The sequence below is a fragment of the Equus caballus genome, chromosome 10, assembly GCF_041296265.1.
Source record: "Equus caballus isolate H_3958 breed thoroughbred chromosome 10, TB-T2T, whole genome shotgun sequence".
NCBI classification, from domain to species: domain Eukaryota; kingdom Metazoa; phylum Chordata; class Mammalia; order Perissodactyla; family Equidae; genus Equus; species Equus caballus.
In genome coordinates, this window is record NC_091693.1 from 70263873 (window position 1) to 70276735 (window position 12863).

Below are 12863 nucleotides of genomic sequence, written 5' to 3' on the forward strand. Positions count from 1 at the left end.
CATCCTGGACTAGGGTAGGCCCTAAATCCAATGGCTGGTGTCCTTTTAGAAGAGGAAAGGACACAGAGATATACGGAGGGCAGGAATCCATATGGAGAGAGAGGCTGAGACTGCAGCCAGGCAGCTACTAGCCAGGAACCCAGAATTGCCAGCAACCACCAGAAACTCAGAAAGAAGCATGGGATGGTTTTTCCCTCAAAGCCTCCAAAACTGTGAGAGAATCAATTTCTGTTGTTTTAAACCACCAACAGAAATAAGTTTCTGTTGTTCTGTGGTATTTTATTACAGCAGCCTAGGAAACTAATATATCTGCGAAATCTAAAATATCTGGCCGTTTCCATAAAAATGTGGCTGACTTTTGGTATAGAGGATTGTGCCCTGGAAGAAAAGTCACACAGGATAAGTTACCCCAGGCCAACACATCCAGGGCAATACTGGGCCTAGAAAGGACATAAAAGCATTAAAAGACCAGAGGGCAATTAGAGGAGAGGTCAGTCCTTACCACATGGGCTCCGAATTTAACTTAGAGTTCTTGTTCATCTCACAGAAGTAAAGAATACTAATCACTTATTTTAGTTATTGATCACACAGTGTGATGCCGCACTGCCTGAATTTTAATAACGGCCCTTCAACCTATAAGTTCATGAGCACCTCACTGTTCTATTTCCTGTGAGTGTCACAGGAAGTCAACGTCTTAGTATGTGGGGCCAGGGATCAAGGGTTGGGGCAGGGGTGAGGGTGGGGCGGCGGGCGTCAGTAGCTGATTCTCAGTAAGGAATGATGCACTGTAACTACACCTGAATCTGGTGCAAAAAGGATGCCACCCCCTTCCAGCTTCTAGGAAGCTCTGTTGCTATCACTACTGAGTCTAACAGCAATATTTTATTTTATTTTTATTTTTTTTGAGAAAGATTAGCCTTGAGCTAACATCTGCTGCCAATCCTCCTCTTTTTTTGCTGAGGCAGATGCTCTGAGCTAACATCCCTGCCCATCTTCCTCTACTTTATATATGGGGCACCTACCACTGCATGGCTTGACAGGCAGTGCCGTGTCCACACTCGTGATCCGAACCGGCAAACCCCAGGCCACCAAAGTGGAACATGCGCACTTAAGCGCTGCTCCACCAGGCTGACCCCTAACAGCAATATTTTAAAACCTTTAAACTCGGAGGCACTCAATGAATATATGTTGATTGATTAATTGTGTATCCATTTCTATTACTTGGTAACCTTTAAGACGATACCGGTTTTTAATGAACTCCTATCATATTTGATTACAAGCATCTCCACTGCTGGTGCTCTACTGGATACAAAAACTCAATGTGAGGGTAATGAAATGCTTCTTTCTCAATAGTCACTTAATTTTTGTGCAACTTGAATTTATTTGACTCAAGTCTAGGTCTGTATTCCCTTGGCCTAATTATTCAAATACAGGATGAAACATATCTAGTGAGAGAAAGATGAAACATAATGTGTAATTGTAATACAAAAATATCCACGATGCTGGCTGTGGAAGTCTGGGAACTCTGTGCCCAGGACACCAAACAGCTCAAAAGGAAACTCGCATTTCAGTTAAGAACCAAATTATAATCTGCCTTGCGTGCCAGAGAACTTCAAAGACTTCGCTGATTCGTACACCAACCACCATGATTTTTTAAGTGGAGCTGAAGGTTCAAATTTGGTTTGATGAGCCCTTTGCTTCTTCTTGGCTAAGAAAGAAACAAAATTGCCAACCAGGCAAGTTACGGGATGCAAAGCACCATTCCAAATCTTCTTTAGCACAGAAGATATGGGTCAGCCAAAGAGATATCAATTCTCCAGTGAAAAGCTGGGACGCTGGTATCCTGAGGCAGCTCCATCCAGCTCCTGTCTGGGCACCAGATCCTAAATGCTGTCATTCAGGTGTGGCTGCCTTGCGAAAGGATGGAGGCTCGCCTGATAGGGTTTGAGGGTTTCATGTGAGCAGCAAAGAGAACAAGGAACAAATAATAGAGATATCGAGGCTTACGTGTAATGATTTGAAACGTTTTCATCTTTAAGGTGAAAACATTTCGTTTAAAAAAATAAATTCTTTTTCAAGAGGACACACCTGGAGGACAGCAAAACAAAGAACAAGAATGATATTTGATGTACTGGATCCCCTTATGCACCATGTCTTCCCAGGATGCATTGCACCAAAGAAGAGCTACAGATACCAAAAGGAGGAGCCAAAGAAATTCTGTGAGAGCCCTGTGAATAGTGACATAAAGATTTCACTGAAATACAAGACTTATCCAAGACCCACCCTTCACTTGTGGGAGACTGCATGTGGCTTCTGCACGCCAACAGGTGTCAAGGAGGATTCATAACCAACTCATTATTAAGATGGGAGCCGCCCCTGAAAACAAGGATGTCAGAATCCTCATCCTCACATACTACTTCAACAAGGCACCCAAACCTTCTCAAGCATTTGACGATTATCTCCACAAGCGCTGGAAGTTCAAGGCAGATCTGGTCTTCTTTATTTTATTTTGTGATCTTTACTTCAACTGGCCTTCATTCCATGCAACCTGGTTCCCCTCATCTTTGATCCTTTCTGTCAGTGCCTTTCCCAAATTTTTCCTATTTAGAACAAGCCATGTTTTAGTCATCTACTAAATCTTTTTTCAACTGGATTGACATTCAAATAGGCTGACTACACTACACGTTTCTATTTTTTTTGTTACAATTGATCTGATCTAACAGGCATACCCAGCATTTTCCTTGAGGCACCGTGCTTAAAAATAGGGAAAAATGATACAGAGGTAGTTGAATCTTTCAGGGTTCTTCTCTTCGTGATATGGAATTAGCATCCATACCTACTTACTTTTAAAAAAGTGGCTGGAGACCTTCACATAGTGAAGGGGACCGAATGCCTCCTGCTTCCTCCTGACCAGCCACCTGTAGAAATTGTTGTTAGGATCCATCAGTAAGCCAGAATCTATCCCTTTACTGCCCTTGGTTTAAGTTTTGATAGGATAACTCTGGTACTGTATTTATTTATTGAAATTTAAAGATTTATCCTGGCGTCAAAGTACTTGATAATAGAATCACAGTGTACTGATAATTGCTGAAACTACCATCATTTTGTCAAGTGTTGACAGTGATTGAGCAATTTTTTTCTTTTGAGGAAGATTGGGCCGCTGAAACAGAACGTGCGAACTTAACTGCTGCGCCACTGGGCCGGCCCCTGATTGAACAATTCTGTTCTGCAACCATACTAAATAAAAGACAAATGCCAGGCTTAATCATAAAGTTTTAAAATCTTATGAATGAAATGATCTTTTTTGGCTTTATTTTCCAGGTGAAGTTTGAGGTTAATATTTAAGAAGTTTTACTGAGGTTTCACTTATGTGAAACTTTTAAGGAAATGTTAGATTAAAAATAAAATTCCCAAATTCCATCAACAAAAGCATTACTTATTTTGAACATGAATCAAATTTGAGAAATTTTAACCTCATAAGAGTCTACAGTTCCAATTTCTTATGATTCAGAGACTTATGGGATTGTGCTATATTTCCTTCACTCAGATTCATTATTCAGAATGAAGCTATATTAAAAAAAAAGAGAGAGTGACAAGAATGGGACCGTGGAAGAAGCTGCCTTACTGTGGGAGTAGCAACAGTTAGAAGAGGTAGTCTAATCTTCTGCTATTAACTAGTTGAACTTAGGCAAATCACTTACCGTTTCTGGCGCCTACTCCAACTTGTGGCACACACGCAGGTAACCCATTTAAAAACAACAGGAAAAAGACAAAACAAAGATTATCTAGGAATAATTTGCGTACCACATAATGAAGACAGCTCTAAACCTAAACCTCAGGATGTAAGGGAGACGTGAACACAGAGATAGTTGATGTTCCTGAAGAGGAGACTTGATATGATAAAGACCTCGATTTTACGCAAATTGATTTATCAATGCAGTGTAATCACATCGAATATTCAGAGAGAAAGTGTCTCTGGATTTAAAAGGTTGATCCTAAATTTCATCTGGAAGAGTAAATGACTTGTTTTTGGACCAAAGATCAAGAAAGGATAATTTTCCCTACCAGAGATCAAAATATATTACAAAGTTATAGTAATTAAACAAAGATATATTGCTGTAGAAATAGAAAGAGAGTTCAGTAGAACAGAAGAGAGAATCCAGCGATAAACTCATGTTTTTATGAGAACTTCGGTGTAGACTAATGGCAGCATTTCAAATCAATGGGGTAGGACATAAAGAAAATAACCAAGTGAGATCTCTACCTCACATTATACTTGAAAATAAATTCCAATTAAATTAATAATCATAACATCTTTTTAAAATTACAACAAACATGGAGAAAATACAGGAAGATATATACATATGCTTAAGGCAGCAAAGTTACTCCTAAACAAGATAGAAAACCCAGAAGCCATAAGGGAAACAATTGACAGAAACTAAACTTCTGTGCGCAACAAAAGACTATATAAACTAAGTTAAAAGAGGGGACAGCCTGGAAGAAAGCGTTTACAACATTTAACAGAAAGGGATTAATTGCTATAATATGTAAAGACTAAAAAGTTCTTTCAAATCAGCAATAAAAAGACAAATAATCCAACAAAGGAAGACAAAAGAATAAGAACGAGCAAAAGAAAAAGAAAAAGTGATCAAAGAACATGAAAAGAGGCTTTTCTTACTAGTGACTTCCCATCAGATTAGACAAAATTGAACCTTTGATATCGTGCACTTTGACAAGGGAATGGGGAAATGGGCATTTCCGTCACAGTTCATCTGACTGTTAACCAACACAACATTTTTATAGGTCAATTCGGCAACATCCATCAATAGGTTAAAGATGATGATGAATAATCATAACCTTTGATGCAACAATATTACTTCTGATAATCCATCCCACAAAACTACTTATACATGTGGACACATATTTATGTGAATGTTAATAATATAACAGAGAAAAATTTTAAAACAACCTGAATATTCATCATTGGGGAAATGACTAAATAAGTTTTAATACTTCCATATGAACTATGAGACTCAACGTGGTTGCTAAAAAGAATGAGGTTTTTCTATATACTCTTAAGGGAATTCTTCAAGATGTGAAGTTTTAAAAAGAAGTCACAAAATAGAATAGATAGACTACATAGAATAATTTCACTCATTCTATTTGTAAAACTTATGTACACGTCTGTGTGAGAGCAGGAAAATGAACAGAAGAAAAGTTCAGAAGGATATAGCACAACCTGCCAACAGAGGGTAGAGGAATTTCTAAAAGAAGGAATAGAGAAAGGGAATTTTTTGTTACTTTATATACTCCTCTCCCAGATTTAAAAATTGCATCAAGCAGGTAGATCTTTTCTTACTACATTTTTTATGGAAAAAATAGGAGTTCACAGTGTGTAGCATTTTCATTAATGTAGTCCCCACCTTATGCGGAACTACTTGGCCACGTAAGAAACTAGTGGAGTTATAAAGTCTCAAAGTTGGAGCTTTCTGTCATTATACATTCATTTCTCTTCCTTATTTTTTCATATTTATGAAACTACCTCTAGTTTTTATAAAGGTTGAGCTAATGGAGAGGTACTTAAAATTTTATAAGAGTATCTTTCTGGGTCCCTTCTAAATATACACAAGGCCAACTTTTAAAGTTGTCCTTTGATATAGGCCTGATCTAAAATTCTGTAGTTATTCCTAGAGGACGCAGTGACTCCAGAGGCCCACCTCTGCCGAATGATGCTGTTGGTACAGCCACGCTCTGGGCTAGACAGCAGCCCTGAATCACGTGACGTTGGCAGCTCTGCATAGTGTGAACGCAATTTGAATTTGATGTTCGATTTCCTATGAAGTTCTCAGATTCACGCTCTGTAAGGAAAAGCCAGCTCCTTTTGGCTTTTAAACTCAGTCACCAGGCATCTGAGAACACTTTTTGCTATTTATTTGCAATGCCATCTAGGGATAATCCTTCACCTTTCCAGGCCTTGGTGTCTGTCTCACCAAACTTACCTCACAGAGCTTGTACCCAAAGCTAAAGTTATGTAATTCTGGAACTTTCAACTGCTACACCAGATAGAGACCTGCCTTCTGGTGTATCCGTATATTTCATATCCTGTAATCATGTTGATGATAATAATCACTGTGAGGATTATAACTGTTATAAATTATCTCTTATTAATAATTTTTTCAACATCGGAGGAAAAAGCGAAAAACTGCAAAAATAGAATTTGCATATGGATGACAAAATATTGCCCAAAGAAATCCAGGGTGTAAATAAATTATTAATAGATTGCTGTTAACAAGATTCTTAATTAGCACTCAGGAAAAAAGAGAGGGAAGAGAACCTGAAGAAAGCTCATTACTCTATCTGGACTTTCTGCGAGAAGGGTGGGATTAAAAGAAATCTAAGGTAAATTTTTCAAATTGGAGTTTACCCTGACGTCTCTCTGCTGGCTCTCCCAGCTAAGCCTCAGATGAGGAGATGTCCAAGGGAGGGCAAAACGCCTACTTCAATCAAACAGCTCTGGCTTGCAGGATATGTGAGGAAAAGTGTAGATTAAGAAAAAACGATTAGAAGAAAAGCAAAATGTGGGGATATAGCATTTGCTTAGTCACGTAAAATTCTAAACGTTAGTTAAAATTGACATTAATTAAGAAATCCAATCCCACCTCCCTCATGAGAGGGGCTGGTTGGCTGGAAGAAAAAGGCAGCTACTCAGATGGAGTCATCAATGCTATCACAGGCCTTCTAGGGCCTTCTGTAGTCTCTCGTGGGCTTCTCTTGGAATTCCGTTGGGAATTCTGCCCAGGGGAAAAGTCAAGAAAGTGATTTGGGGTATAGAGAGATATATCTCTCTCTTAACCATCAATGGATATCTGAGTGAAAGGTTTATGGTTGCTCATTGTGCTGTTGCAATTTTTCTGCAGGTTTGAAATTTTTTTAAATAAAAAATTGATTTTAAAAAGAAAAAAGAAAAAGAAGTGAGTACCCTGCAAATCCTTACTTCACAAATGAGGCCTTAATGACAGCCCTGCTGTTACATGCGTTGCTTATTTCCCTTTCACTTCCAAACCTAGTCAGAGATTTTCACCAGACCCTCCTTATTCTAAATGGAAAAGAAACCCAGGATTTACTGCGGACCTACTAAGTGTTGCCTCCCCGGCTACGGCGTGTGTTATCTCCGAACATTCAACCTATCTCCTGACTATTTTCACTCAAATTCCAACAGAAAACTTCTTACAATGCTCATCTAAAAACAACAACAACATTATCAACAACGCTTTAAGATAGGAATTTTCATTCACAACTATAAAGGGAAAAACTTGGGTTCAGAGGACCTAAGTCAACTGCGCAAGGTCACAGCACAGCTACCAAGTGTTTGAGTCTGAAACTGAACCCATGTCCTCAAACAGCATGGCCCCACTACACCTTAGCTGCTTCACCCCAAGACTGGTAGATTCTCTAAAGTCAAGAATTTATTTAATTTTATTTTTTTTTTTTTGAGGAAGATTAGCCCTGAGCTAACTACTGCCAATCCTCCTCTTTTTGCTGAGGAAGACTGGCCCTGAGCTAACATCCATGCCCATCTTCCTCCACTTTATAATGTGGGACGCCTACCACAGCATGGCTTTTGCCGAGCAGTGCCATGTCCGCACCCAGGATCTGAACTGGTGAATCCCTGGCCGCCAAAGCGGAACGTGCGAACTTAACTGCTGCACCACCGGGCCGGCCCCTCAAGAATTAATTTTAGAAACAGCCAAAAGCACAGTGAATAAAATTATATTTTGAAAGCTAATTAAATATTGCAATGTTGAATGCACCTGGAAGGTGTTAGCATTATTAAAGTGAGTGATCAAAGTGGGTAATACAGTTTATAGTAATAAAAATCATCATCATGAAATACAATGATAAAGTACCGAGACAGAGTTTCTCATGTGGCTTGGGAGGCCAGGCCCACAGAGGAATGTTCCCTAAACTCATCTGCAGATTGGCATTGGTGATGGGGTTCTGATAAAGCGATCATTTCAAAGGGCAGTTGCTTGTTCCTACGAGTGCTGATACAATGACAATGGAAATCAATATTCTCAACTTCATATTTACCTTGTTCATGCATAGGATACATGACATAAACCACATTTTAATATGTTTCATGTAACAGTCCCCAAGACTCATTAAGGACTTAATAATTAAGTCCTTAAAAAATTACATGAAAAGGTGTAGATAAAACAACATAAGTAGATATTTGCCTATATAGTGTCAAATAATTTTTTGCTGTTTTTCCCCTCTAAATTGAATGAATCTTCAGACTATTTTACTAAAAACAAGATAGAATGAAAATCAAATTCTTTTTGAAAATTAGTGATGATATCTAAAATAAACAACTCTTTGTTTGCTTATTATGGTAGACTCTCAAAACACCACAGTTATAATAAAATGGATTTTCTAAGTTCAAAAGTGGCAGATATTTTTTGCCATGTGGTGAAAAGAATATAAAACAAACACAGGGAAAATTACTACCTCTTTCACTCAATTAATGGACACCTTAACGTTTAAACTCATGAAAAGTATTTAGGACATTTAAAATACAGTGGGAGACCCTCCCAAGGAAATTAAGTGTTAGTGTGAGAAGATGAAATGTTAAGAATATGGAGGGACTGGCTTGGTGGCGCAGCAGTTAAGTTCACACTTTCCACTTTGGCGGCCTGGGGTTTGCCAGTTCGGATCCCGGGTGTGGACCTAAGCACTGCTTGGCAAGTCATGCTGTGGCAGGCATCCCGTATATAAAGTAGAGGAAATGGGCAAGGACGTCAGCTCAGGGCCAGTCTTCCTCAAGCAAAAAAAGAGGAAGATTGGCAACAGATGTCAGCTCAGAGCAAATCTTCCTCACATACACAAATTTTTTTTTTAATTATTAAAAGGAAAACTGGTCTTGTCTACATAATCAGGAGGAAATGTCCATTATTTACCAATTGATGTTTTCTCTTCTCTCCCTCTTAGGCGGACATTTTGCCCCTGCTTGTTCCAATGTTGCTGAGGTTGAGTCAAACACACAAGACGGGAAAAAGACATGAGAAGTTCAAAGTCAGGGCTCTCTCCTTAGCAAAAAGGGAGACCAGTCCCTAATCCCCTTGAAACCTGCTCCTTTTTCACCCCTAAGGAGAGAAGCTGGTGGACAACTGGCTTCCTAATTTGTTTTAAATTATGAACTATCTTAAAGAAGAAGTTCCTCAGTCTTCTTTCTATAAAGCATATATAAAGGGGCCATACTAAAAATTTATAATTACCAGTTCTTTGTCAGGAGGCAGCTAAAACAATTAGAGGAAAGTTTTTAATAAATTATCACTCAGTGACCCAAACCACTCCTCTGCCTAGAGATCATGAGGACAGATTATAAATAATCTTGGAAGTCAGGCAGGGAGGGTTAGAGCCAAGGCAGCTGAAAATCAATTTTTGATCAGAGGAGTCACAGGGGAGAGATGTGGCACAGAATGCCCTGGAGAGGGGAGAGACTACTTAGGAGGTAATTCACGCAGAATGCATCAAGAACCTTGATGTCAGTCCTAGCACCGGGAAGGGGAAAAGTACCAGAGGTGTTGGAAAGGAAAAAAAGTCAACATAATTTGACAAGGATGATCCATCGGGCGTTCTGAGCTATAATAAATCATACAGGGAGAATTCCAGTCTTCCCCTTGCCACTCGATTATTTTTGTATTTGATAAAGTCTCATCACTGGGAATTTCAAAGGGAGAAAAGGCAACACAAGGAAACACGTGTCCAAGATGTAAAAGAAAGAAGATGTGGAAAGAGAGGTTTAAGGGTTGACCAAACAGGCAAAAGCTTCAGGGTTTTAGTTCGTTAATTCGTTTATATTTTGTTTTGATGGGTACCAGCATGTTTAGCCACACTGAATTCTAAGGAGGTCTTATACTTGGTTCTGTTCTTAGCCTGGAAAATGACAGAGAGGAATGAGTCCAAAAGGTCTCCAGAAAGCTAGAGAGATCATTTCCGAAGGTGATGCCGGTTTGGATGGGAAAATGATAACCTGAGACTGAGGGAGTGATGAGAGATACACACACAGCAATGCCTACATCAGGAAGGAGGCAGCGGAACATACAGATCTGGAATTCAGATTAGCAGCTAGGAGAGGAAATTCTGACGTTAGTACCATAGGCATAGAAGCAGTATTTGAACCACTGAGAATACAACTGAAAATCAATTTGAATTGTGCCATGACTATCCTTTTCTCAGTTATCGAAATGGAATGGGAGTGGAAGACAGGCTCCACAAGGGCAGAGAGAGCAGGATGCAGCAGTGAGAAAGTCCCTGCCTGTCCCAGCAGACCACAAGATCCTGGCTGGTCTGGGCAGCTACAGTTAACACTTGAAGCAAATTATTTAACTTTGCTGTAATTGGGAATTAATTGACATCTGAATTTGTCGTATTAAATAAACTTATATATGCAAAAGTGCTTTAAATTTAAAAACTAACAAGTATTTACACCTACAACCAAAATGTAAATCAAATTCCAACAGTAGCCTTAATGGAAGAATGCCCCATTGTCTCACCCCTACAATGGGGTGAGAGATTCCCCTCCTTCTCAGGAATCCTGAAGGTCTTCTCACAGGGCACTGTCAAGGTCTGGAGAGCCCTCTCTCTGATCTCACCTCCCAGCCACATCTCACAGCTAAATTTCCTTCCCAATTGTAACATGTAGTTTTACACTCTATTTTACCTGCCTTCCAAATGGATTCTCTCTGCCCTAGGCCGCACTCACACTTTTGGCCCCAAGAAAGATAGAGGTAAGTTCTGGGCTCAACTTGACCATGTTTTTATTCAATTACACCAAAATCTGCTATGTGATGACTCTATTCTGCATAAAGTTACTAAGGATGTTCCCAGGTTCAAGAATCTGACTTGTCGGATTCTATGTGTGTGTCTTTAAATGTTAATTCCCATTTTATAGATGTGGCCGTAATACTTCTCTCACAATGTATAAATAATTCTTAACACCTTTTGGCTAATTGTTAGTGTCTCTTGGGCATTACTGTCACCTCTAAGAGAACTGGAAACATCCCATGAAATTCTTACTCGAAGGCAGGGTGGTATCCAGGGAAACAGTGCCACAAGCTTTGGAACTGCCACAAGCTGGATTCAGAACCCAGCCCAGACCACTCACTAGCAGCAAAAACTTAAGCCTGTTATGTAACCTCTGGAGGACTTGCCGTGTGAAGACAATGGAAGTAATGGTTTCTACCTTATGGGATTCCTGTGGAGATTCAATGAGCTATTGTAGACAAAGCACTGTCGCCCAGGGCCTGGTATAAAGTAGGTGCTTAATACATATCTGTCCAGGAAATGAATGTCAGTGTCCCTCTCAATTATCCCATCAGAAAACCTAACAAAGAGCTGAAGGCACTGAAAGGTCCATCCAACTGGAGGAGGCCTTACTGAGATCTGGTTTAGCAGCAGCTTAACGAAAACCTGTCAGTTTATTTGTAACAAGTGATTTCTAAAGGTTAACATATCCTTTTCTAAAACTATCTTATCATTTGGAATAAAGACAAATGTTTAATATAATTTTATACTTTAATTTCCAGAGCCATAGAAGAGTTCAAGTATCTCATTATAGCCAGATTAAATCTACTTTTTAGTATCAGAAAGTATTTATAACTTAAAATAACAAGGGAAAATTAGCCTTTGCTTGGTTCCTATGCTATCAGGCTAAAACGTCAACTTTTTTCCATGTGGATTTTTCTACTCTCATTTCCGGTTGGTCAATTAATTAGGTAACTCTGTAAGACTAGGAACCTGATCTTTTTAATGTAAACTTTGCCTTTCTTTCGTTACTCGCCCATTGCCTCTGGAAACAAAGATGGGAGGGGAACTATCTCCCTCTCCCAGCTCAGTGCTTTCAAAAGCTGATATGGAAAGTTTTCAGCCTGCCCCTGGAGGGTAAATATTGCAAATTCTGGGAAATGCTACTGTAGATAAGCTTTGATTCAGAATCTCTGGAGAAACTTTTTCTTTAAATTTTTGGGTTTTTCCCTGCTTTGTGTTTACCTTTCTCTGATTCAGAGTGTATCCCACCCTTTGGTAATCTTTTCAAATATGAAAATTCTTGGTAATTCAATCAATATGCTCGAAGAGCAGTGACTAAAAATACACTCATGCGTGTAGTGGTTTTGTAGTAATCATCTATATCTAGAGAAGATCTAACATTCCAGAAACTTCATCCCTATTGTAAATGTGTTAGTCCTTGAACCTTCAGATCAGATAATTGGTGATTGTGATGTTTCTTAAACCATGAAAGAATCCTATTTGAGTGCTACTGGGTAGTTAATAAGGAAGACTAAAGTAAAGTGTGAAGGTAGAGAATTTTCAGTGTATGGTACCAATTAAAAAAGTAATAAAGCTCCTACTGTGTACAACATATGAGATCCCACTGTGCTATTACAACCATTTGAGATCTTATTAGATTCTTAGAATCAAATAGGCCTCAATGGACTACTCACTGGCTAATACAGCAGTTGAATGTCACTTTCCAAACCTTGCTCAACATCAGTTTCCAAATCTGTAAAATTATGTAAGTCCATGGGGTTGTTGTAAGGCTGAAACACACGCCTTGCACAGGATCACACAGTGCAGTGTCTGACACACAGGTTTTTCTCCCTTCCTCATTCTGTTTACACACATCTGAATGAAATTGTATAGGATTAGCTGAAATGGAGCTTTATAAGAGCAGAGGCACTTTACTCTAATTTTATTTTTGTGCAGATATTGATTATATAGGAATAATACAAGTTGGGTATAGGTTGGGAAAGTGAATGGCTTATAATCTTAAAGAGGATTGTAATGGATACTATTATTCAGTT